Here is a 23,947-nt window from a genome sequence, read left to right as displayed (position 1 = left end):
AAGGGTTACAATATTTTCAAATAGCACTGATCGATGTCTGAAAGAAGCCTGGCAATCTTTTGTTATTTGCAGATAAATAGGCTTCCTTTGAAAGCATGTGCCAAATCAGACCTGACCCTCAGACTTCTTTTGAACATGGATTTAGCATTATACCAAAACAGTTCATGCTTCAGCTCATAGAGATGGACAGAATTGTGACACGAAGCAGCAGCAAGACCACCATCTCTCTGTCTCTCCCACTTCATTTTCATTCCTACCACTGACACCTTTCATCAGCTACCTTCACTTAAGGTCCCATTCTTTCCAAAGAATTAACAAATCCATAGCAATTTTTCCAGATCTTTAAACTAATTGTGCAATGATCCTCATTTCCTTTCCCTTCCATACCTTTTTACCCCCAAGTTTCTAACTAGTTTTTTTAAAAAAAAATCTGATTTATTCAGAAAACTATGAAAAAACCTATCATAATTATTGGTGTATACTGTATGTTTTAATATCCGGGACTAATTGGGGTGGGAGGGAATTAATAACTGGTATATTGTAGGAAATAGTATTTCTTTAGATATACAGCATAGCCTATAAAAGTGTTGGTCCCAAAGACTGAGTTTTATGCAACAAAGACCTGTTTCTGAATGAGCAAAAATAGCATTTTTTGTGCAACTTAATTAGCAAAAGAGCTGTTTCATGCCTCTAAATTTTTAGTAAATAAGAGTAGAGTAAATTTTCACACTGACATTTAGCACTCAAATGTGGATTTGAAATTCTGGCAGTTGCAATTTCAAATATGTCTTGAAGTTGTTTGGTTGAAGAAACCTCCAAATGATAGATATGTAGATAAACAGAAAGACAGATATAATTGGATAAATAAGTTTGACTTATTAATGCCACACACACAAGTACACATAAACTTGTGTGCTTAGACATGAATAACAGCTTTAGTAGCAATACATAATACACATTTTAAAGGATATAAATGTTCACTACTTGATCTTATCTTTTAGACGTTTGAATGCCAAAGTAGCTTGCCTGTGTAACACAACTGAATTTTGCCATACAAATAGATTGCACTATGTAACATTTTAGCAGTCAAAAGTAACATAAAACATTTTTAAACCATTAAACACACAAAAGAGTAACAAACTCACCTGTTTATTTATCTGCTTCTGACTCTGTAAAATTTTATAATGAAGTGTCTTGTATTGCACTATGTACTTTATTGCAAAACATCTACTTCCTTTCCTTTCTTATTATCACCTCCTCTTGCCCTAGAAAAAGAGAAGATCAGGGATCAGAAGAACAACTTATTCAATGTCAACTTAAATTAGCATGGGTGGTGCAATGTATTGGGCCTTTTACTTGAACTGTTTTCATGTGTTTTTGAATGCTGCTTGAGATTGCTTAATTAGGGTGTCTGTGTAACAGTCGCTGGCTGTCCAGACATGCAGTCTCCAGGATGATCAATGATTGGGTCTGGGGCGGGAATAGGTTCCTTTAAACCTATTGGCCACCACCTAGTGGCCAACAGTATAAGTAGCTACGTAGAAGCTTCTGTTCTCAGTTCTGTTCCTGTTACTACAATAAAGCAATGTTCCTGTTTGAACCCTCTTGTCTTACCTCCTGTTTCCAAAGGACCCACTACACAACAGGTGGGAAGAATTATCGTATTTTTCTGTCTATTAGATGCATCCCTGTATAAGAAGCTCTGGCATGTGAGTTTCTCCACACCGATCAACTGTGCGGTGGAGCACCAAACAGCTGAGCCAGCAAATCTGGAAGTTCGGCCAGCCGACGATCTTGCCCCCTCACTCCTCCCGTTAGGGGCAACCCCACAGAGGCTTGACAATTGCACCAGGTGGCATGGCAACCCACACAGGCAGGCCCTGGGCTGTGGAGGTTATCATTATTTTTCTGTGTATAAGACACTGCACTTGTATAAGATGCATCTGATTTTTGATCAGGGTGTTTGCAGGAAAAAATAGCATCTTATACATGGAAAAATATGGTATGCAGAGTGATTATATTTAAAGTAGGAAGGACAAAGACACAGTTTTATTTTATTTTCATATGAAAAGCTGCCATTCTGCAAAGAAATACCCTATACATATCAGGCATAATATAGTGACACACACAGTATTTTTTAAAATAAATAAAAATCAGTGACTGTAGCAGGAATGGGAAATGCCTTTGAAGGAGGAAAAGCTGCTACCAAGATAATGGTCAGAGAAGCAGGGCAGTTGAGTAAGCAGTTGAGTAAACATCTCAGATAAACCTCTCCATGTTTTCCATGAAGATAAAGGGGTGGAGGGGGAAGCACATTGAAACTTGCACATTTGGTCTAAGTCCAAAAAGTTACACACTCTAATAAATCAATTCCATATAGGCCAGGACTAGTTTTATTCTGTTAGAATAACAGAACCTATAATCTCTACAGTGTTCTAAAAGCCTCAGTATATGTCTGTTTTTAGAATTTGTAAAATGGTAGTTGATTTTCCTGCTGCACAGTTTGGAAAGGGTTTCTAGAAAGATGCCTCCCACTATCATTTTCTCCATTAGCTAAACTAGAGTAGTAGTGCCCATAAAGTCCTAGAATAAAGAAATGGTACTTGCTTTCAATAACAGAGGACAAATGAGCTAGTCCACAGTTCCCCCTATATTGTCCTAAAATGTGTATCAGTCCTTTAGATTGTGGTTTTTTTCTGCTATTTTTATTTAAGTGGCACAAAAGAGCTTGTAATTAAAAAAAGGAAACAAATAGTGGAGTTTACTTTTTCTAGCATAAAGACATAGTGGATGTCCAAAAGCACTTTGGACTTCAAGAATACTGGTATTGAATAAGGTCTCAAAGAAAACTTTCCCAAGACAAAAAGTGAAGCGCTGAACTTTGAATCACTGAATTCTACAATTGCCAGATATTCTGTAAAAAACATAACGTTTTCTTTTTTAAAAAGACAAGAGATTCTAATGAAAAGGACTGATTTAGATGAATGGAAAGTTGAGGAAAAACTATTCATGAAATATTGTTGTTTCAAAGGACAACTGATGATAATTAGGAAATTTCCAACTTTAGTTGGAAAATGATCCAGTGGAACAAGTCAAGAAGTTTTATTCCCGGCTTCTGGTTCCAGACTTTCAGTGCTCCTAGACGTGCGAGGGAATTGCTCCTTGTGTCGCCTCGATTTCTTCATTGGGGGGCCCCTGTAAAGGGGTTGAAAGTCACCCTGGAGGGGCAATGAGTGGGGAGAGGTCTCTCCAGTCAGTGGTAGAAGGGTGGTGGCCCTCCCATTGGCTTGGGGCTACTCTCCGAACCAAAGAAGAAATGATCGGCCACTCCCATGGCCCATCATTTAGCCATTTCCTGCTGAAGCCAAAAGCACAACAAAGCACTTGAAAGCACTTGAAAACTGGGTGAGAATTGCCTTCTTGTTTTCCTAATTGTTTACTTTCCCTGTCAAAAGCTTCTTGAATTTGCTTCCCCCTGCGAGGAGAGAGGGAAGGGATTTTTCCCCCACCATCCTTAAGAGCAGCCTTTGTCTACATTGGGAGAGAAAAGAAACAGCCTTCTACTAAATTATACTGATTTATTAGACTTACTGCCTTTCTACTTTTGGCCCAAAGTTCCTATATTTACAGAAATGGACTATTCTACCTATTAGTCTAAAAAAGGGGACAAAAAAAGAATAAATAAAAAGATACTGTCTGAAAAGGATTTGAAGTTATCTGGGGATATCTAGTGAATACTATTGGCAAACAAGCTTGCTTACATTTTGGACTGACCTTGGCATTAACATAAAAACCTGAAACAGCTGGAGATTTTTTTATTTTTTATTTTATTTTAATTCCATTTATATCCTGCCCTTCTCCGAAGACTCAGGGCGGCTTACAAGCTTAGCAGTAGCCTTCATTCTATGTATATGCCTGCTTGTTAGGGCTTTCACGCACACCCCAAGCGGCATTATTACAAAGTCAGCTTAATTGCCCCCAACAATCTGGGTCCTCATTTTACCTACCTCGGAAGGATGGAAGGCTGAGTCAACCTTGAGCCTGGTGGGATGCAAACCTGCACTAATTGCAGGCAGCTGGTGTTACTTAAGGAGGCATCAGCCCACTGCTCCACCAAGGCTTAGACTTGTGGAGATGGACTCTTACTGATTTTTGTTTGAAACATAGCCTCCACCAAGGACTATTTATAATTATTACAAAATGGAGAAGGATCAGCCACAAACCTTGCTTGATTATAACCTCATACTTGAAACAATCTACAGAGTCACTGAGATGTCTATCTCCAGATTTAATAATTTACATGCCAAACTTAAGTCAAAAGTTGAAACTCAGACTGCAACTAAAGAATTTATACTTCAGAATATAACAAAATTGGAAGATATTACTATTGAGACAGGGGAATATAAGCAACAACTATCCAAAGATCCGACAACTCTAAAAGTACAAGGAACTATCACTATGGCAAATAATCTTAAGGACCAACAACAAATGATGGGAAAACTTAATACTCAACTTTTGACTCCATCACAAGAGCCTATAAATTTAGAAGTATTCTATGTACAAGATAGTGATGCTAACAGAGGATGTGGAAGATCAACAAAGACAGTTTTCTGAAAGCCTGGATAGCCAAGCATTAATTACAAAATTGGATAAGACTCTTTACTTAAAGCAGATGAACCCAGATGGAAGAGGAATCCAGACCGAACTGAAGATAAAGTTTTTTAGAGCAAATACAGAGACTAAAACTAACAGGGCAACAACATAATGATTACAAATAGTTTGGTTTTTGTGGATCACTGATGGCTAGTTGGCCTCCTTCAATTCAAATAATATGTATTGGAGCGAAGGGAGACCTATCTGGCAATTCAAAGGCCTTGGTTTGGTAACCTGATTGGCAAAAAAGAAACCCAGAGTTAGATTTTAAAAGTGAGTTTTTAGAGAACCATTAAAGTTTATCCTTTTAGTAATCAGTGATCTATCAGGATCTAAAATAGAAAATGTTTATGAGATAGAACTAGAATGTGTTTATGTATCTATTAGGCTTATTTTAGACATTATAATTTGTGCACTGACATAATGGAAATTTGGTTTATAGACCCCACTTTTGATGTCGAAAGACATTTGATTATTCTATTTAAGAATTAAGAAGTAGCTAAAATTTAAAACAGAATCTGGTTGTGTATAAATAGTTGTAGATTGATCAACATAGGCTGTGGTCCTATCAGTAATGTGAGGACCCAGATTGTTGGGGGCAATAAGCTGACTTTGTAATAATGCCACTTGGGGTGTGTGTGAAAGCCCTAACAAGCAGGCATATACATAGAATGAAGGCTACTGCTAAGCTTGTAAGCCGCCCTGAGTCTTCGGAGAAGGGCGGGAAATAAATGTAATAAAAATAAAAAATAAAAAAAATGTATTAGGATGTGAAACAGACAATATTTATTAGGTAGAACATAGCTACTCAGCCACTGTGTACATGTTAGATGCTATAGTTTTTGCTGTAATGAAATAAGGGAAATTTGGGTTGTGAATATTATTTGGGATGTTAAAAGCTAAATTTGAATAATAAAATTAAAATTAAAATTAGGTAAACTTTAATAACAGGACATAGATATATTTCAATGAAATTGAATTGACAAACTTTTCAACTGACCATGCTATTACTAGAAATTTATTAGTTTATACTGGTTGTATGAAATGTTAAGGGATATTGAGAAGGATGTTTTAATAATGTAACCTGAAATATGTACTGAAAACTGTTACTGAATCTCTGATTACCCAGTCATCATGATGCTTTCTAAATATGTAGATTTTAACTGAAAAACCAATAAAACTTGGTTTTTAAAAAAAGAACTTTTATTCCCTAATTTAAGAACTGCTGAGCAAGATGCTGGTTAATTTCTCTGTAAGCCATAGCTGGAAGAATCTGGAAAGCTCTCATATCTGCAACAACACAGTGTGTGGACACCATGAGGTTGAACCCGAGGATCAGCATGAGAGGGAAGGAAGATTAAACTTTCTGAAATTACTCACAAAAACTTCAGTTAGAATGGAGAACAAGAATAAAGTTTATTAAAAATATGTTCTTACTAACTGATCACTGGATATGGGTAATGGAGTTCAGCCTTGTACAGCACAAAATGAAAGGGCATATAATAAAAAATTATTATGAAAATAATCTGTCCTACAAAGAAGAAGGAAGGATGGAAGAGCCAGAATAATGTTTTCAAGTATGCTAAAGCGGCAACGAATTCTTTAGCTATCTCCAACATAAAAATGAACAAGTAATTATAGCTACCTTCTGCTCTTTATGAAAGATGGTAAAGGCTTCAGAGATATAAAGGAAACAAGGTGTGATAATTATTCTACATTACCTTAGTCTTCTCCAATACAGGGATCAGATGAAATTAAAAAGAAATCTAAATAAAGAGCCCACTTGATGTAGTAAATAAGGCTCTAGACTATAAGCACAGAAGCCAGATGGACAACTGTAGGTGCGTCTCTCTCTCTCTCTCTTAGTTCAACCCTTCTACTATATTGAAAATTGGAGGAGGAAGTGTTATCTTGAATGGTAAAAAAATAAAAGCAAGGTATAAACGTAATACATAAAAGAAAAAAATGATAACAATCTTCATTATCATTATCATTATTTATTAAATTTATATGCCATCCATCTCACTATCCAAACTATGCAGATAGTCCTGAACTTACAACTACCAGTGGGACCAGTATTTCTGTTGCTAAGCAAGTGGATTAAGTGAGTTGCAACTAATCCTATAACCATTTTTTTGCCATGGTTGTTAATGAATCACTCCAGTTGGTAAATGAATCATGCAGTTGTTAGGTGAATCTGGCTTCTTCCATTGACTTTGCTTGTCAGAAGCCAGCTCGGAAGTTTGCAAATGGTGATCGCATGATCCCAAGACTTTGCAATTGTTGTAAATACATGCCAATTGAAAAGCACCCAAATTTTGATAATCCGATAATGAAGATGCTGCAATGGTCCTAACTGCGAGAACCAGTTGTAAGTTACTTTTTTCAATGACATTGTAACTTCAAATGATCACTAAATGTAAGTTGAAGACTTACAAAAAGGATCTAAGAACTTTAGCTGATCGCAAGCTAAATAGTAACTGCTTTTCCAAACTAAAGAATTATTTGATCAAAATGCCAAAATATAATGTTTGATTTCTGATCTCATCTTTCCAAGTATGGAGTGGGTGGAGCTCTGTGGAAAACTTTGAAAAGAGACAAGTGAATTAGTGATGCCTGTCTGGCCTCAAATGAGTTAGAAAGCACTCCAAATCATTCCATTCTTCATTAAATCTTAATTGTCTACCATCCAAGCACTTTTTGTTGTTGTTTATTCAATGAATTGCTTTCAGCTCATATTTCAACTGATATAAGTTTGGTTAGTAATTTATCTGAATACTTGTAGGTTCATACATGTGTCATTAGTGATAATATCTATATACATTCTCTTCTGTCAGACTCTTTTTTGATTGCCTTCAGTTTTTTTTAAATACTGGAAACTTCTTCAATAACTTTTGCCTTCATATTTCAGGTAGACCTTGCTTAACAATTCTTTGCTCAACGACCATCCGAACTTACAACAATGCTGTCAGAATCCATTTATATTTCATTTCTAACTATCTCTTCTCTGCAAAACCCAAATCTCACACCCCCCCCCCTTCCCGGATTCTGCCATTCCCAAGGAGGAGAGGGAACAAGCATGGGTTTTTATTGCTTTCACTTCCTTCCTCAAATGTAACCTTTTGTTTATTCTGCCTGCCTGCTATCCATCACAATATAATCAATTACTCTCTCACTAGGCATTTCCCTCTCATCTTACGGGCAACTAAGAAAGGGGGTGGAAAAGGGAGGAATGAAATCCTCGGGAATCTGGTTTGTTTCTCTGGATGGAATGTGAGGGGGTGGAAATGAACCTGCTACAAATGGACTGTTATCTCTTCTTTCCTACGATGGGTGAATGAACTGTGGGGTGGGGCTTGCTTGGGCACATTTAAAAATATCGATCTGTGAAGGGATTTCTCAGATCCTGTCTATTATGCCTGCTATCTCCTATTTCTTAGTAAAAGTTCCTACTTGGAAAACCTTGTCTCCAAGAGTCCTTCTTTCTTAAGATGTGGGTTGAAGTGGGTTCTGACAAATGCTGAATAAAGAGATTTATGTCCTATACTGAAAGTTACAGCCATGGCAGTACCCTCCAGAGTCACATATGAAAATCCAGGCATTTGGCAGTCTATCTGCCCTTACAATTGATTACAGGGTGCTGCAATTGCCCCACCCGCTGTCCATAGCTGTTCAGCTCCTTGATGGAGGGTTTCTTGGGCACTGGGATGATAGTAGAGTGTTGGAAACAAGAAAGGACATAACACATCTCGTGATTTATTAAAGATGTGGGTGAAGATGCGGGGGCAGTTGATCAGCAGACTTTCAAGCAAGAAGCCTTACCTTCATACTAATGGTTTCACCAAACATTATTTATTAGAATTATTTCACTTTGTACTTGCTGATTTGTTCTTCTTGTTGTTGAAGGTATTCTCAAACATCTTCTCCAATTTTGCATTCAGATATTTTTCTTCATTTATTCCATCCACTGATCCAGTTTTCATAATCATGTTACAACTGGAAAAATCATGGCTGTGACAATATCTACTTTTGTTCTTAGTGTTATATCTAACTTTAATATATTATCTAGATAAGGCATTTCCCCACTTTAATTTTAAGCTATTGACTCTTTCCAAAAACAGATGGAAATGAAGCCAGTTTAAGATATCTTTTCAGGTATCAATGTCTTATTCTATTCTACTCTGTTTTTTGTCTCGAATGCTCTTACCATGGTACTTATTATCAGATCAGTAGGTTTCTTGCTTGTTTACCCCACCCCCCTATACAAGAACAGCAAACACCAATCACTTTCCTTTCTGTGGGTGAATCTTCAGTTCTGTGCTTTCCTTCAATAGTTTTTTTTACAAGCCTTTTTCAGCTGAATCTCCTGATACTTGACATAGACTTGTTTCATGCATCCATTGCTGGATCAAATTTGCGGGCTCAGGGTAGGGGCGGGGTGGTGGTGGTGGTTATACGGGAGACCTTATGTCTGTGGGAGACCACTGTCAGACAGATTGGCGGGAGTGAGTCGCTCCTCCTGAGGTTTGGCTCTGGGATTCAGTTGGGTTTGTTGCTGACATACCTGATGCCCAGCTGTGTTGCAACAACCCTGCCTGGACTTCTCGACACCCTTTCAGGGCTGGTCGTTGAATTTCCCAGACTTATGGTTCTGGGTGATTTCAACCTTCCATCCCTGGGCGGGTCGTCAGAGTTAGCATGGGAGTTCATGGCCTCCATGACGGCCATGGACCTGACCCAGATAATTCAGGGCCCGACCCATGGAGGGGGCCACACTCTTGACCTGGTTTTCCTATCTGGACAGTGGTTTGATGATCTGGGAGGGGGTACACCAAATATTGTTCTCGTCATGGTCCGATCATCACCTCCTACGGCTGGTCTTCCGATACGCTACCCCTCACCGCTGGGCTGTGGAACCGACCAGGTGGTTCTGCCCCAGGCGCCTAATGGATCCTGAACGGTTCCAGATGGCGCTTGGGTCTATACCTATCTCCCTCACTCACAGCCCGGCTGATGCCTTGGTGGAGGCTTGGGAGAGAGCCGCCACCGAGGCACTTGACCAGGTTGTACCCTTGCGACCCCTGATCCGGCACAGATCCCGATGGGCTCCATGGTTTTTGGTGGAGCTACGGGGGATGAAGCGTCGGAGACGGAGTCTGGAGAGCTGTTGGAGATCCAGCTGGTCTGAATCTGACCGATTGTGAATAAGATCTTTCACTAGGTCTTATATCGCGGCGATGAGGACGGTGAAGTCTAATTACTTCGCCGCCCTCATCGCGTCCGCAGATAATTGCCCGGCCACCCTGTTTAAGGTAACTCATTCCCTCCTCTCCCAGGAGGTAAGGGAGAAGCCCTGGCAGGGGCAGGCCGAGGAGTTTAGCCAGCATCTGGTGGACAAAATCGCTCAGATTCGGACTGGTTTGGACTCTGACTGGGCAGAGTCTGATGGGGAGGAATTGAGCGGTCTTGAGAGTATTATCTGGACTGAGTTTGATCCTGTGACTCCTGAGGAGGTGGACAGAATTATGGGGAGGCTGAGCTCTACCACCTGTTTATTGGACCCGTGCCCTTCCTGGCTGTTTATTCAGCTCGGGAGGAGACACGAGGCTGGTTCCAGGCAGTGATATCTGCTTCTTTGAGTGAGGGTGTCTTTCCCGCCGCCTTGAAGGAAGCGGTAGTGAAACCCCTTCTCAAGAAGCCTGCCCAGGATCCAGCTATTTTGAATAACTTGTTAGATGTTTTTTGTGCCAGCAATGGCAGTTCCCCAAAAAGGTCATCAGATGGGAGCAAAGAGGCATCTTTGCTCCCACTGGTGGGTCAGGGGTCCCCGGCCCCTGCATCCCCATTGGAGAGAGTTAATTGGTAAGGGAGGGGCTGAGGACCCCCATAAAAACCTCTGCTCAGGGGCTGCTCTTGTCTGCTCTCTTTGTTCTCTCTGCTTGCTTGCTTGCTGATCCATGAGCTCAATCCAGGCATGGATGCCTCCATGCCAGGGAATTCTTTCTCTTTACTCTATCGTTAATAAAGTTTAATCTGATTGCATCCCTGCGTGCTGCTCTTTTTACTTTGAAGCACCTTAACGAACCATCGGTCTCGTGAGGCCATCTCACAAATTGGTAGAAAGAGGATGGTTTAAGGCAACGCTTCCAAGCCAGCAGCTACAAGCAAGATGCCTGGAGGTTCCAGCAAGAACCCATTTGAGACGGATGGCAGGAGATCCCCGATTGTGACCAGGAGTCTTCAATCAAGAACGGCAGCCCTGCATCCAGCCCGACGCAAGCTTCACTCCAGGGACCCCTTCACATGCCTCCCCACAGCTGCAAGCCACAGAGGAAAGCATGGAAGACTTACAGTCCTCCCAAGACTGCCGAGACACCCGGGAAGCGGCCAGGGACCAGGCCAACCCCAACGTGGACCAGATGACTGAACGGGAATGCAGGGAGCTGCTCCGAATGCTCCTTGCAGCTCAAAGGATGCCACAAGCCTCACCACGAGGGATGCCAGTGCAAGGGGCCTCTGGACACCGGGTAAGTCCTTCCCTAGTGCCCACGAGGCCCCCTAACATGGCACCCACCACCCTGGGGAACCCCGGGGCCCCGGAGCTTTTGGTGGGAAATTTCCTGCCAAACTGTGATCTGCAGCTTCCGGGGCCAACCGGAAACAAGATGGCGGCCCCCAGGACACCCACGTGGTCTGATAGGCCTCAGCCAAGCCTCGAGGCCCAGCAATCGGTGGCATCCAGCCAAAGCGGCATGGAAACCACCCCGTCTTCCCCACCAGAAAGACTCAAGGCCTATGATGGCCTCAAAGCCTGCCCAGCCGAGACTGCTATAGCAGAGATTGGAGCAACTATCCGAACCCTGTTTGCAGCTCTGGAGGCCGAAACGACCGCAGCCTCAACATCCAGGATAGCCAGCCTCCCTCGCTATCCCCAGGAGCCTCCCGGAGGTGCTCCGGGGCCTCCAACCATCTCCCCTGGGCCTAACTGCTACGTCCTGCAACCCCAGAGGGCCCCCAATGAACCTCTGGGCCCTCCAACCTACTTTTTGCCGCCGCCCAGACGCCCTGCTTGCCAGATGGTCTTCGAGGGGCCTCCGAATGAGGCCCCCTCCTCCAGCGCCATCTTCAGCCGCCTCCAGGGTCTTCAGGACCAGCGATGGGCTCTTCGCCCCCCGGTAAGTGTTTCAGTGCCGGGGGGGCTTCAGGAGGAAACTTCGGGGCTTCTGCGGCCTTCACCCCCTCTTCAGGCCCAAATGCCGGCCTACAGGCCCAGGCCTGGGCCTGGCCCAGAGGCAGAGAAAGAGATATCCGCTCCCTCCACCTCCCGGGGTCAAATGAATTCTGAGCATGCTCAGTCGGAGCCATCCAAAAATCAGAGAAAAATACCACCACCTGTCAGCAGAGGGATCCCTCTTCCATTCACCTCAATGGAGAGCTCTCAGATGTATAGACATGGACAAAGAGCTGGGGAAAATCTCTTTCATTCCCACATCTCTTCATCTGCTTCTGCACTCTCAAATAAATTTGAAAAACTGCACCTTGGGGGGGGGGAAATTTCAGCAGCTGGAATAAAGAAGTGCAGGTATGTCTATTAGAGCAAGGGACTCTAGAGATGGTTCTTGACCCTCCACCTCTTCCCTGGGGACCCCAAGAAGAGTGGTATCATAGGAAAGCATATACCACTCTACTGAGCTCACTGGATGCTAACTTGTACTCCAGCATTTCAGATGGGCTCACAGCTGGTGAAGTTTGGCGGTTATTATATAATTTATTCAACAGCAACACCATCGGTTCGATCACCAGACTCACAACTGAGTTTTACACCACCAGGCTGAGGTTTGGGGCTAACATGGCTGAGCACCTGGGAAAATTGAAGGCGCTCAGGGCAGAACTGATGTTCAGAGACTACCTTGTACCTGAGGCGAACATGGTCGCCGTCATTCTGGCTTCCCTGGACAAAAATTGGAGCAGTTTCATTGTTTCACTGGAGGGGACAACGAAGGAAGTCATGACTCTGTCCTACCTCACAGGGAGGCTCATTGAAGAAGACAGGAGATGAAGAGATGCAGGAGAATACGCCAGAGCCACCACCCAGCGAGCCAGCAGGAGGCACCACAACTCAGAGCAGGTTAATGCTCTACTTAAGTGTTTCATCTGTGGCTCTGAGGGGCATCTGAAGAAGGACTGCCCCCATCACCAACAAGGCCCCAAGCGTGGTCCCAATCAAGGAAGGGGCAAGGGGCAAGGAAGGGGGCGTGGCGGGGGCAAAGGTAGTGCCAAGGGCAATTTTGTGTGTACTTGTGCTCTCACCCCCACCACAAAGGCTGATAGCCCCACTGACTTATGGTTACTGGATTCTGGAGCTTCATCTCACATTACCAATATGAAACAAGGGTTTAAAAGGTTAAAGAAAATTAACTCATCTTTCAAGGTGGCCAATGGTGATAAGGCTTTGATTGTTGGGGAGGGCACTGTCTCTGTACCCGGACTAGGAAATGTTGAAGGGGTACTGCATGCTCCCTCCATTGCCAACAATCTGTTAAGCATTATCAAATTATGTGACGATGACAAGGTGGAAGTTTTATTTCACAAAGCGGGAGGTCATGTCACCCGGAACCAGAGGGTCATTGGAAGTATTGCCATTATAAATGGTTTGCCATACTTCTCCCCTGAGAACCCAGCCACAGAGGACAGTCCACCGGGTGCCACCTCAGAAGGGGCCTCCGCACCGAAAGAGAGAAAGCCCCCATGGCCAGCCCCAAGGCTATCTAAGGAGCGCAAGGCCGAAGCGATTGCACCCAAGCCACCTCAGCCAGCCCCACGGCTTTTCAAGGGCAGTGTGGACAAGAAACCCAAACCTCAGCAGGCAACCAAAGCACCGCTCAAGGCAACCAGAGCCAAGAGGGTATCAGTGGGGAAGCCGCTCCACGATAAGTGTGCCCATCTCTTATACCGAAGATTAGGTCATGCAAGCTTCCCTGTGGTTAAAAAGATGGGAGAGTTTGCTGAGGGAGTCCAGCTCAAGGATTGTGAGGTGTTCCTGGACTGTGCCATCTGTAAGAGGGCAAAGAGGAAGGCTGCCCCCATCCCTAAGGTGTCACTGCGTAAGACCCAATACCCGTACCAACTAGTACATGTTGATTTGGTTGGGCCATTCACACCATCACTAGGGAAAATACAGTATTTTCTCACTGCCGTTGACGATTTTTCACGGTACGGCCACGTGCATACCCTCACAGAAAAATCCGAAGCCTTTGACGCCATAAAATCACAGTACAACTTTGTAGAGACCCAGTATAAGACCAAGATCGCACAACTGCACAGCGACCGCGGGGCTGAGTTCATGTCCCGAAAATTCCAGGACTGGGTAAGGCGTAAGGGCATCCGCCATTTTCTTACAGCGCCCTTCACTCCTGCTCAGAATGGCGTAGCAGAGAAAAGAAATGGAATCCTGCAAACTATGGTGCGTAGTCTGATTGCGGACGCTGGGGTCGCAGAATCATACTGGGCAGAGGTGGTGAAATACGCCAATTACACCTTAAACCGCACCTGGAGCAGTGTTGTGAACCAGACCCCATATTTCCTGGTCCACGGTAGGAAACCAAGTCTGGGACACTTGCGTGTGTTTGGCTCCTACGCTTGGGTGCACATCCCCAAGCAGCTGCGGAAGAAGGGGAGATCTGTCTCCCAGAGACAGAGGTTCTTGGGCTATGCTCCTGGCTCCAAGGCCTACCGTTTCCTGGGAGAAGGGGGCAGGACTGTGACTTCCCAATCTGCCTTCTTCGAAGAGGACTCCAATTGGACCCAGATTCACTGAAATGATCTGAGCCCATATGTCAACCGACCCAGCAAGGACACACCGACCACGACATCACCTGAGACGACCACATAGCCTGCCACCGATGAAAGTGAGGAACAAGACGAAGATGTCATCCTACCTGGTTCAGATGGGGAGGATGAGCCGTCCAGTCCCACGGGGGAAGACACGTCGTCTTTACCCCCAGCGACGCCTCAAAGACCCATGATGCCCAGCACCTGGGACCAAGGGTCTACATGTCCCAATTGTGAAATGCTGGCTAACAAGGAACCCACAGAACAAAAAGGCGGTGAGTGGCAGGAGGTCAGGAGATCAAAGCGGTCCAACAAAGGGATCCCACCAAAGAGAATCGACATTGGGCACATCGCATCTGTCAACAGCGTTGTGGTCACCCCAAAATCCTTCTCTGACATCCAGGAGCTGCCCATCAAAGAACAGGAGAAATGGCAGCTCACGATGGAGAAGGAGATGGCGAGCCTGAAAAACTCAAGGTCTTCACCCCCCAGCAACCACCAAAGGAGAGGAAAGTCATTGGCACAAGGTGGGTTTTCAAGGCCAAACCACTTGCCAATGGCCTCTACCTGTATAAGGCCCATTTGGTAGCTCAGGGGTTCACCCAGTGCTACATGGAGTACTACGTAGAGACCTACTCCCCAACCGTCCAGGCAGAGAGCGTCAAGGCCGCCCTCGTAACTGCAACCACTCTGGGGGAGGAAGTCTTCCAGTTCGACATCCAGACAGCTTACCTCCACACCAACTTGGACCGGCAGATCTACGTGAGGGCCCCTCCTGGCTACCAGCAGGAGGTGGGAAATACATGGCTGCTCCGAAAAGGGTTATATGGCCTCAAGCAGTCGGGGAAACTATGGTACGACTGCCTTAGAAAAAGTTTATAACGAGTTGGTTTCAGTGCATCCCATGCAGATGAATGTGTTTTCACATGCAACTCCAAAGGGTACCACAGAACGGGTGTTAGTTTATGTGGACGACCTCCTATATGTAGGGCCTGACAAGGAAGGGTGTGATGAATTTGCCAAGGCCCTGGGGGAAAAGTTTACCCTGAAGTCTTTGGGGCGTGTTGACAAGTACTTGGGTGTGCACATCTTGGCCACTAAGGGGGGTTCGCCCTATCTCCGAAAGAAAAGATTGAAGAGTTATTGGCCAAATGCAAAATGGCAGAATCTAACCCAACGCGTAGCCCGATACAAAGTGACTATTACAATCACACTCACAAGGACGGTCCTGAGTTCACAGATAATGGGCTTTACAGATCTGTGATCGGCTCCTTGCTATATATCAGCAATTGGAGCAGGCCTGACATAGCTTTAGCTGTGAATCTACTGTCCAGGCATGTGGAACACCCAGGGGAATTCCACTGGACTGCTGTTAAGAGGTTACTTAGGTACCTCAGGGGCACGACCGATGCTCTCCTTGTGCTGGAGCCAGAGAAGGGGAAGATGGCCCAGCTCTCCGCTTACTCAGACGCAGACTGGGCTGGTGACACTAAGAGTTGATGGAGCACCTCTGGTTTCCTCATATTGCTAAATGGCTGTCCTGTCCATTGGCATTTTAGGCAGCAAAAAATTTTTTCTTGCTCCACGGCCGAGGTGGAATATGCCAGCCTGTCAGACACAGCCAATGATTTGATTTGGTTCGATGCTCTGATAACGAGCATCTGGGCACCTCCTCCTCTGCCCATCCAAATTCAAGAGGATAATACGGCTGCAATTGCAATCTTGGGGGCATATGCAGTGGGCTCTAGGTCCCGCCACATAGACATACGCTATAAAAATGTCAGGCAGCTTGCCAAAATGGGGTTTATACATGTTGAGGATTGTAATACAACTGACCAGATAGCTGACCTGTTCACCAAACCTGTTCCCATTGACCGGCACAACCTTCTGTGTAAGCGTTTGTGTTTGGTCTTCTGAACGTGTGTATGCATGTCTATGACACCTGCTCACCCCCTCACATACATTCACTGGTCTCTGTCATTGGCTGGCAAGAAGGGGAATTGTTAGATGTTTTTTGTGCCAGCCATGGCAGTTCCCCATAAAGGTCATCAGATGGGAGCAAAGAGGCATCTTTGCTCCCACTGGTGGGTCAGGGGTCCCCGGCCCCTGCAGCCCCATTGGAGAGAGTTAATTGGTAAGGGAGGGGCTGAGGACCCCCATAAAAACCTCTGCTCAGGGGCTGCTCTTGTCTGCTCTCTTTGTTCTCTCTGCTTGCTTGCTTGCTGATCCATGAGCTCAATCCAGGCATGGATGCCTCCATGCCAGGGAACTCTTTCTCTTTACTCTATCGTTAATAAAGCTTAATCTGATTGCATCCCTGCGTGCTGCTCTTTTTACTTGGAAGCACCTTAACGAACCATCGGTCTCATGAGGCCATCTCACATAACTATCGCCTGGTCTCCAACCTTCGCTTTTTACCGAAGGTTGTTTTTTTTTAAAAAAATGAATCTTTATTTACATTTTGTGTTAAAAACACACCATACACCAACAAAGACAAAAGAAACATTTACAATATACAAAAAATGAAGAAATCAAAAAATTGAAAACCATTTCAAAAATTTCACATTATATCTACTTCTAAACTAACAATTATATTCCACTCATTAAGTCTCTTATAACTATTCAACTCCAAAGCTTATTCATTAACAAAGACTATATCACTTCATTTTTGACCAACCTCCAAGCCACCCTCATTTCTTTAATCTTTTATCCATCCAAATATACCATTTATTCCATGATAGAAATGCTGGTTTCTCTTCTTTACCCTTCAACTTCTTGGTCAATGTGTCTGCTTCTGCACAATCAAGTATTCTCCTAATTATAACTTCATCTGGCGGGGTATGATTTGCCTTCCAAAATTGAGCATACCCCGCCGTTAAGATATGTAAAACCAAATACCACATTTCCTTCTTAATATTTCCAGGCCTGGAGCCAAGCAGATACGTCTCTGGTTTAAGATCAACTAAACACCCTGTGATTTCCTCTATCCATTTTTGGATCCTCATCCAATATCTAACCACTTCCGGACATGTCCACCATAGGTGATAGTATGTGCCAATCCTTTTACCACACTTCCAACAATCGGCCGACAATCCGGGGAACGTTTTGGAAAGTCTAGCAGGAGGGAGATGCCATCTATAAAGCATTTTGTATATGTTCTTCTTATATGACGTGGAAACCACCAGCCTCATATTAGTCCACCAAATCTCTTCCCATTTCTCAAGTGGAAGTGCATAACCAAAATTCTTCACCCAGGCAATCATCGCATCTTTTACCACATCCTCCCCTACTACCCTAGTTAGCAACAATTTATAGCACTTAGATATCATCCCTTTTTCCAGACCCAGCAGAATCTTATCTAATTCCTGAAGATTCAGATAAATACCCCTTCCTTCCTTATCCTTCTTTTACCTTGACTGGATCTGCAGGTAGGCCCACCACTCCAATTGAAACCCTTGCTGAGCCAGATCTTGTCGTGTTTTGAGTTCTCCCCTGCTATCTAGAAGTTCGTTATAAGTTGGTCTTCTTCCCTTCTTGAGTAGGGTCAGATGGGTCAAGGCTTCCAAAATTGATAACCAACACGGAATTTGCGCATAGTACGTAGCCCTTATCTTATCCCAATTCCGAATCAGTATATCCCTTATGTAGTGGTGAGTAAACTGTTTGCTTGGAGGAGTACTGAAGGTTGTTGAGAGTGTGGTGGCACATCAGCTTCCTCTGTTCCTGGAGGAAACCGATTATCTTGACCCATACCAATCGGGTTTCAGGCCCGGGTACAGCATGGAGACGGCATTGGTCACGCTGATGAATGATCTCTGGCGGGCTTGGGACAGGGGTTGTTCCTCTGTCCTAGTCCTATTAGATCTCTCTGCGGCTTTTGATACCATCGACCATGGTATCCTACTGTGGCGTCTCAGGGGGTTGGGAGTGGGGGGCACTGTTCTACGGTGGTTCTCTTCCTACCTCTTGGGCCGTTCGCAGTCGGTGTTGATGGGAGGGCAGAGGTCCGCCCTGAGGTCTCTCGTTTGTGGAGTTCCTCAGGGGTCGGTCCTCTCTCCCCTCCTGTTCAATATCTATATGAAGTCGCTGGGTGAGATCATTCGTGGTTTTGGGGTGGGGTATCATCAGTACGCCGATGATACCCAACTTTTTCTTTCCACCCCAAACCAACTCAGTGATGCCCTCGACATGATGTCCCGTTGTTTGGAGGCGGTTTGGGTTTGGATGGGGAGAAACAGGCTCCGACTCAATCCTGCCAAGACTGAGTGGCTGTGCATACAGGCATCTCGAGTGAATCATTCTATTCCACCTTTAATGATGGGGGGTGAGGTGTTACCCCACAACGATAGGGCTCGCAACTTGGGTGTCCTCCTGGATTCGCGGCTCAGTTTTGAAGATCATATAGGAGCCGCGACCAGGGGGGATTTGCCCAAGTTCGCCTGGTGCGCCAGTTGCGGCCCTATCTGGACCGAGATGCCTTGCACACAGTCACTCATGCGCTCGTGACCTCCCGGTTAGACTACTGTAATGCTCTCTACATGGGGCTGCCTTTGAGGACCACTCGGAGGCTTCAACTGGTGCAGAATGCGGCCGCGCGAGTTGTGATGGGGGCTCCCCGATATTCTCATGTAACACCTCTGCTCCGTGAGCTGCATTGGCTTCCAGTTGCCCTCTGGGTGAGATTCAAGGTGCTGGTGATGACCTATAAAGCCCTAAATGGCTTGGGTCCGGGATATTTGAGGGAACACCTGCTGCCGGCATCAAGTTCCCTTTGTCCTGTGCGCTCCCACAGGGAGGGCCTTCTCAGGGTGCTGCCGGCAAAGGATTGTCGGAGGGCGACACCCAGGGGGAGGGCCTTCTCTGTGGGTGCGCCTGCCCTTTGGGACCAGTTACCCGTAGAGCTCAGGACTGCCCCAGATTTTCGTTCATTCTGCCGGGACCTGAAGACCTGGCTCTTTGAGCTTTCCGGCCAGGACTGAGAACTTTTAATTTTTAACCTATTGTAATTGGCTTTTTAAATTAGAGTTAAGGGTTTTAGATTTTAATTAAGGATAATTTAATTTGTTTTAATTTGTTATTAACTTTTGTATTTTTATATTGTTTTAATCGCCTTGTGAACTGCCCTGGGTCCTACGGGAGAAGGGTGGTATATAAGTTTAAATAATAAATAAATAAAATAAATTGAAATGAAATTTCTGCAAGAAGGTCTTGGTGTTTGTAGGTCATCCATTCGTATTTAAAATCAATCATTTCTTGAAACAATGGCACGGTAAAAAAAAAAGACACTAGATTATATTCTTTTGAACTATACATATGAAAAATAACTCCATGGATTTTTTTTAAACAAGGCAAGCAAAATTCTGTTGTTTAAAAATTAGTCTATTTGACAAAATGAATTCAGTTAACCTATGTTTTTGTTATGTACATACAATTTCTTGATAAACATGAGTCCCTTCACATATGCTTTTGCAAGACTGATGACTTGCATGTATAAGCAATTTAGTGTGAAAAACTATTTGGGTTGAAAAAGAAAATTTAGTCATGAGTGTTTAGAAAGTTACATCATTAAGACTTAGGCAGAACTTTAGGGCAGTCACTAATCTTTGTCCCATGAAACATAATGTAACTTTAATTAACAGAGGTCTAATAAAAATAATCAAAAGCAAAATAATAACAATTAGATAATCTATTTAAAATGCTATGCTTCTCTAAAGTTATGTAAAAATATGAGACTACTAGATTCATGCAGAAATATTTGAGAAAAACAATTCTATCCTGGTTGTTCAGAGAGTAACTCATTCTTTATTAGTTAAGACAGAGCTTAACCTGAGTCATGCCCAGCCAATATATATATATATATATATATATATATATATATATATATATATATATATATATATATATATATATATATATATATATATATATATATATATATATATATATATATATATATATATATATATAATTTTAAATTGCTAACAAAGAATTAAGGGAGACTGATATGCATTTCAAACTTATTAGTTTTCATCAGTCAGCCATACCCTCCTGAGATTCGAACCTGGGCTGATTGCACATTAGGCAGTTGTTTTCACCTCTAAGCCACAGGCTCTCTCTCGCTTTGTTAGCTGAGAAGCAAGGGGAGATATGTGTCAAATACATACAGGTTCGAATCTCAGAAGGGTATGGCTGACTAATGAAAACTAATAAGTTTGAAATGCATATCAGTCTCCCTTAATTCTTTGTTAGCAATTTAAAATTTACACATATATGAGCTGTCACCGGTGTGACTACTGCCTGTCGATGGCCTTTAGGTTAGGCTGACACAGGAAATAAAGATTTGTCCCATGTTTGGGGCCTAGCAAGGTAATCTAAAAATAGTTAACAAGTATTTGACACATATCTCCCCTTGCTTCTCAGCTAACAAAGCGAGAGAGAGCCTGTGGCTTAGAGGTGAAAACAACTGCCTAATGTGCAATCAGCCCAGGTTCGAATCTCAGAAGGGTATGGCTGACTGATGAAAACTAATAAGTTTGAAATGCATATCAGTCTCCCTTAATTCTTTGTTAGCAATTTAAAATTTACATATATATATATATATATATATATATATATATATATATATATATATATATATATATATATGGATCTTTGGTTATTCGGGTTTTTCCCCGCGTAGAACTAAAGGTGTAGGGGCGACGTTTCGACGGAATCCCATCCGTCATCATCAGGCTCGAGGCTTCTGCTTCCTTCTTCTGGGAGAAGCATGTGGCTGTTTGTTCCTCTTTTTTAAACTGCCAGAGGGGGTGTGTTCTGTGGGTGGAGGTTGCTCTGATTGGGTGGGGGAGTAAGTGTGTTCTGATTGGGTGGGAGTGTGTTTTGAATGGTGGGTGTGTTCTGATTGGGTGGGGGTGTGTTTTGAGTGGGTGGGCTGGTCTCAGCTGCCAGCCTTAGACCTGAGCTGGTGAGTTGTGCTGTTTTTGTTCGGCTTCGTGTTTGTGGTGGTGCCATGTTTTTATAGTGGGTGTCAGTTTGCTTATTGTGTGGTTTGGAGGGGTTTAAAGTGGCTGATGTTGCAGCTGTGGTTAGGTTTCTGTTTTGTGGTTGTGCCTCGTTATCATTGTGGGTTCGGATTTGCTTTTTGAATGGTTGTGTGGTGGTGATGTCATGTGTTATCATGAGTTTGGGTCTATCATTCTTGGTGGTTGGGACTCGTCTGTCAATCAAGGCGGGTTTCCAAATGGTTGGTAGGCGAGAGGTATCATCTCGTTTGTTTATGCTGTGGGGGCGTTTTTCTATCTCAATGGCTTCTCTGATTATTCTGTTGTTAAAATGTTCAATTTTGGCGATAGTTTTGGTTTTTTTAAAATCAATTTCATGTCCCGTGGCTTCAAAGTGTTGGACCAGGGATGAAGTTTGTTCTCCTTTTCTGAGTGAGTTTTTGTGCTCTTCAATGCGTGCACTTATTCTTCTGTTGGTCTGTCCGATGTATGTGGTGGGACAGGTGGAGCATGGGATTTCGTATACTCCTTGGTTTTCTAAGCCAATTATGTCCTTGGGGTTTCTTAGGATGGTGGATATTTTTCTGTCTGTGTAGAATGCTGTTTTGATGTTGTGTTTTTGGAGGACCTTGCTGATTCTGTCTGTGGTCCCTTTTAAGTATGGGAGGAGGGCTTTGCCATTTTCTTGTTCTCTGTCTTGGGTTTTTGTGGGTGTCTCTCTTCGGATTAAGTTGGTAATCGTGTTTCTTTGGAATCCATTGGCTGTTAGTACATTAGTGAGAGTGTGTAGTTCGGTTTTTTGGTGTTGTTCATCAGCTAGGTGTTTTGTTCTGGAGATGAGTGTCTTGGCTACGGAGTTGATCTGTGCTGGGTGGTGGTGTGAGAGTGCATTCAGATAGCGGTTTGTGTGTGTTTTTTTATGGTAGATAGTGTGTCCTAGGGAGCCGTTGGATTTCTTGTAGACTAAGACATCAAGGAAGGGAAGTTGATTGTTAGCTTCTGTTTCCATGGTGAATTGTATTTTGGGGTGTAGGCTATTGAGGTGTGTGAGGAAGTCATCCAGTTTTTCTTTGCCGTGTGGCCAGATTACGAAGGTGTCATCTACATATCTGAGCCAGAGTTTGGGTTTGTGGTTGGATTTTTCTAGAGCGAGGGTTTCAAAGTGTTCCATGTAGAGGTTTGCGATGACAGGTGAAAGGGGTGATCCCATGGGTGCTCCTTCCATTTGTTTGTATCTTTGTCCATTATAGATGAAGTATGTGTTAGATAGGCAGTGGTTGGTCAGATCTAGGATGTGTTTTGGGGGGTTGTATTTATTTCAGATAGCTGTCAAGGCTTCTTTGATTGGCACTTGGGTGAAGAGGGATACGACATCGAAGCTCGCAAGTAGGTCACAGGGCTGTAAGTTTAGTTTACTTATGATCTCTATGAAATGGAATGAATCTTGTACGTGTGCGGTGATGGAATTTGCGTAAGGCTGTAGTTGTTTGGCAAGAAATTTGGCTAGATTTTGTAGAGGTGAGCCTATGGAGCTGACTATGGGTCTGAGTGGGGTTCCTTCTTTGTGTATCTTGGGCAGACCATAGAGCTTAGGACCATAGAGCTTAGGACAATATATATATTCCAACCCTCTAGCAGCAGCCACGCCAAGGTTGACCAATTGCAAGGCCGGAGACTGTCTGTCTGGGTTTCAAGGGAGCTGTTGGCTCACATGGTGTAGTACCACAAGCTCAGTACATAACACTCACAGTACATATAAACATCTTTCTTATAACCCTGTATATAATTCTATATAAGAATTTTCAATATTTTACAATATTGCTTGTATTTATATTATTGTATTAAAGAAAATCTCACACACAAACATTTAAAGCAGTATGACATTCACATCTTTACTTCAAAGAATAGTCTATTGATAAGGCCTTGCCATTTAGGACATCAGTGATGCTATTTTTATGCTTGGTCCATTATTCTGACTTTTTAAAAATGTAATCTTTTGGTAAAAGATCACTGAGTTTTCATATGATTTCTATATGGGATTTAGAATATAGAATAATAGAGTTAAAAGGGATCTCAGAGGTCTTCTAATCAAGTAGGAGACCCTATATCATTTCAAATGGTTGTCCAGTTTCTTTTTGAAAGCCTTCAGTGATGGAGTATCCACAACTTCTGAAGGAAGGTTACTCCATTGGTTAATTGCTCTCACTTTTAGGAAATTTCTTCTAAGTTCTAGTCTGTTTCTCTCCTTGGTTAGTTTCCAGCCATTGTTTCTGGCTTGCCTTCGGGTGCTTTGAAAATAGGTTGATCCCCTCTTCTTTGTAAGAGCCTGTCAAATATTGGAACAGTGCTATCCTGTCCCCCCTCCACCTGAAACCCTTTCCAAATACCAGATATGTTGGTTAATATCAAACACATACTAAACATTATGGATCTGGCTAACAATGCATATTCTCTTGATTTTA

General features: G+C 43.4%; 1 protein-coding gene across 1 annotated transcript in view; it reads right to left on the bottom strand.

Moving 5' to 3' along the window:
• The window catches only part of LOC310640344 (P2Y purinoceptor 8-like), a gene marked incomplete at its 3' end in the record, with an annotated part of 40,034 nt that extends 39,220 nt beyond the window's left edge, over nucleotides 1-814 (bottom strand). The window contains exon 1 of the mRNA XM_083362557.1: nucleotides 735-814. The remainder of the gene's footprint in view (nucleotides 1-734) is intronic.
• Nucleotides 815-23,947: the final 23,133 nt, after the last annotated feature.

The sequence above is a fragment of the Vipera ursinii genome (assembly GCF_947247035.1).
Source record: "Vipera ursinii genome assembly, chromosome: 4".
In the NCBI taxonomy this organism is placed as follows: Eukaryota; Metazoa; Chordata; class Lepidosauria; order Squamata; family Viperidae; genus Vipera; species Vipera ursinii.
Note: the sequence above shows the minus strand (reverse complement) of the source record. Positions and strands in the feature narration are given on the sequence as shown.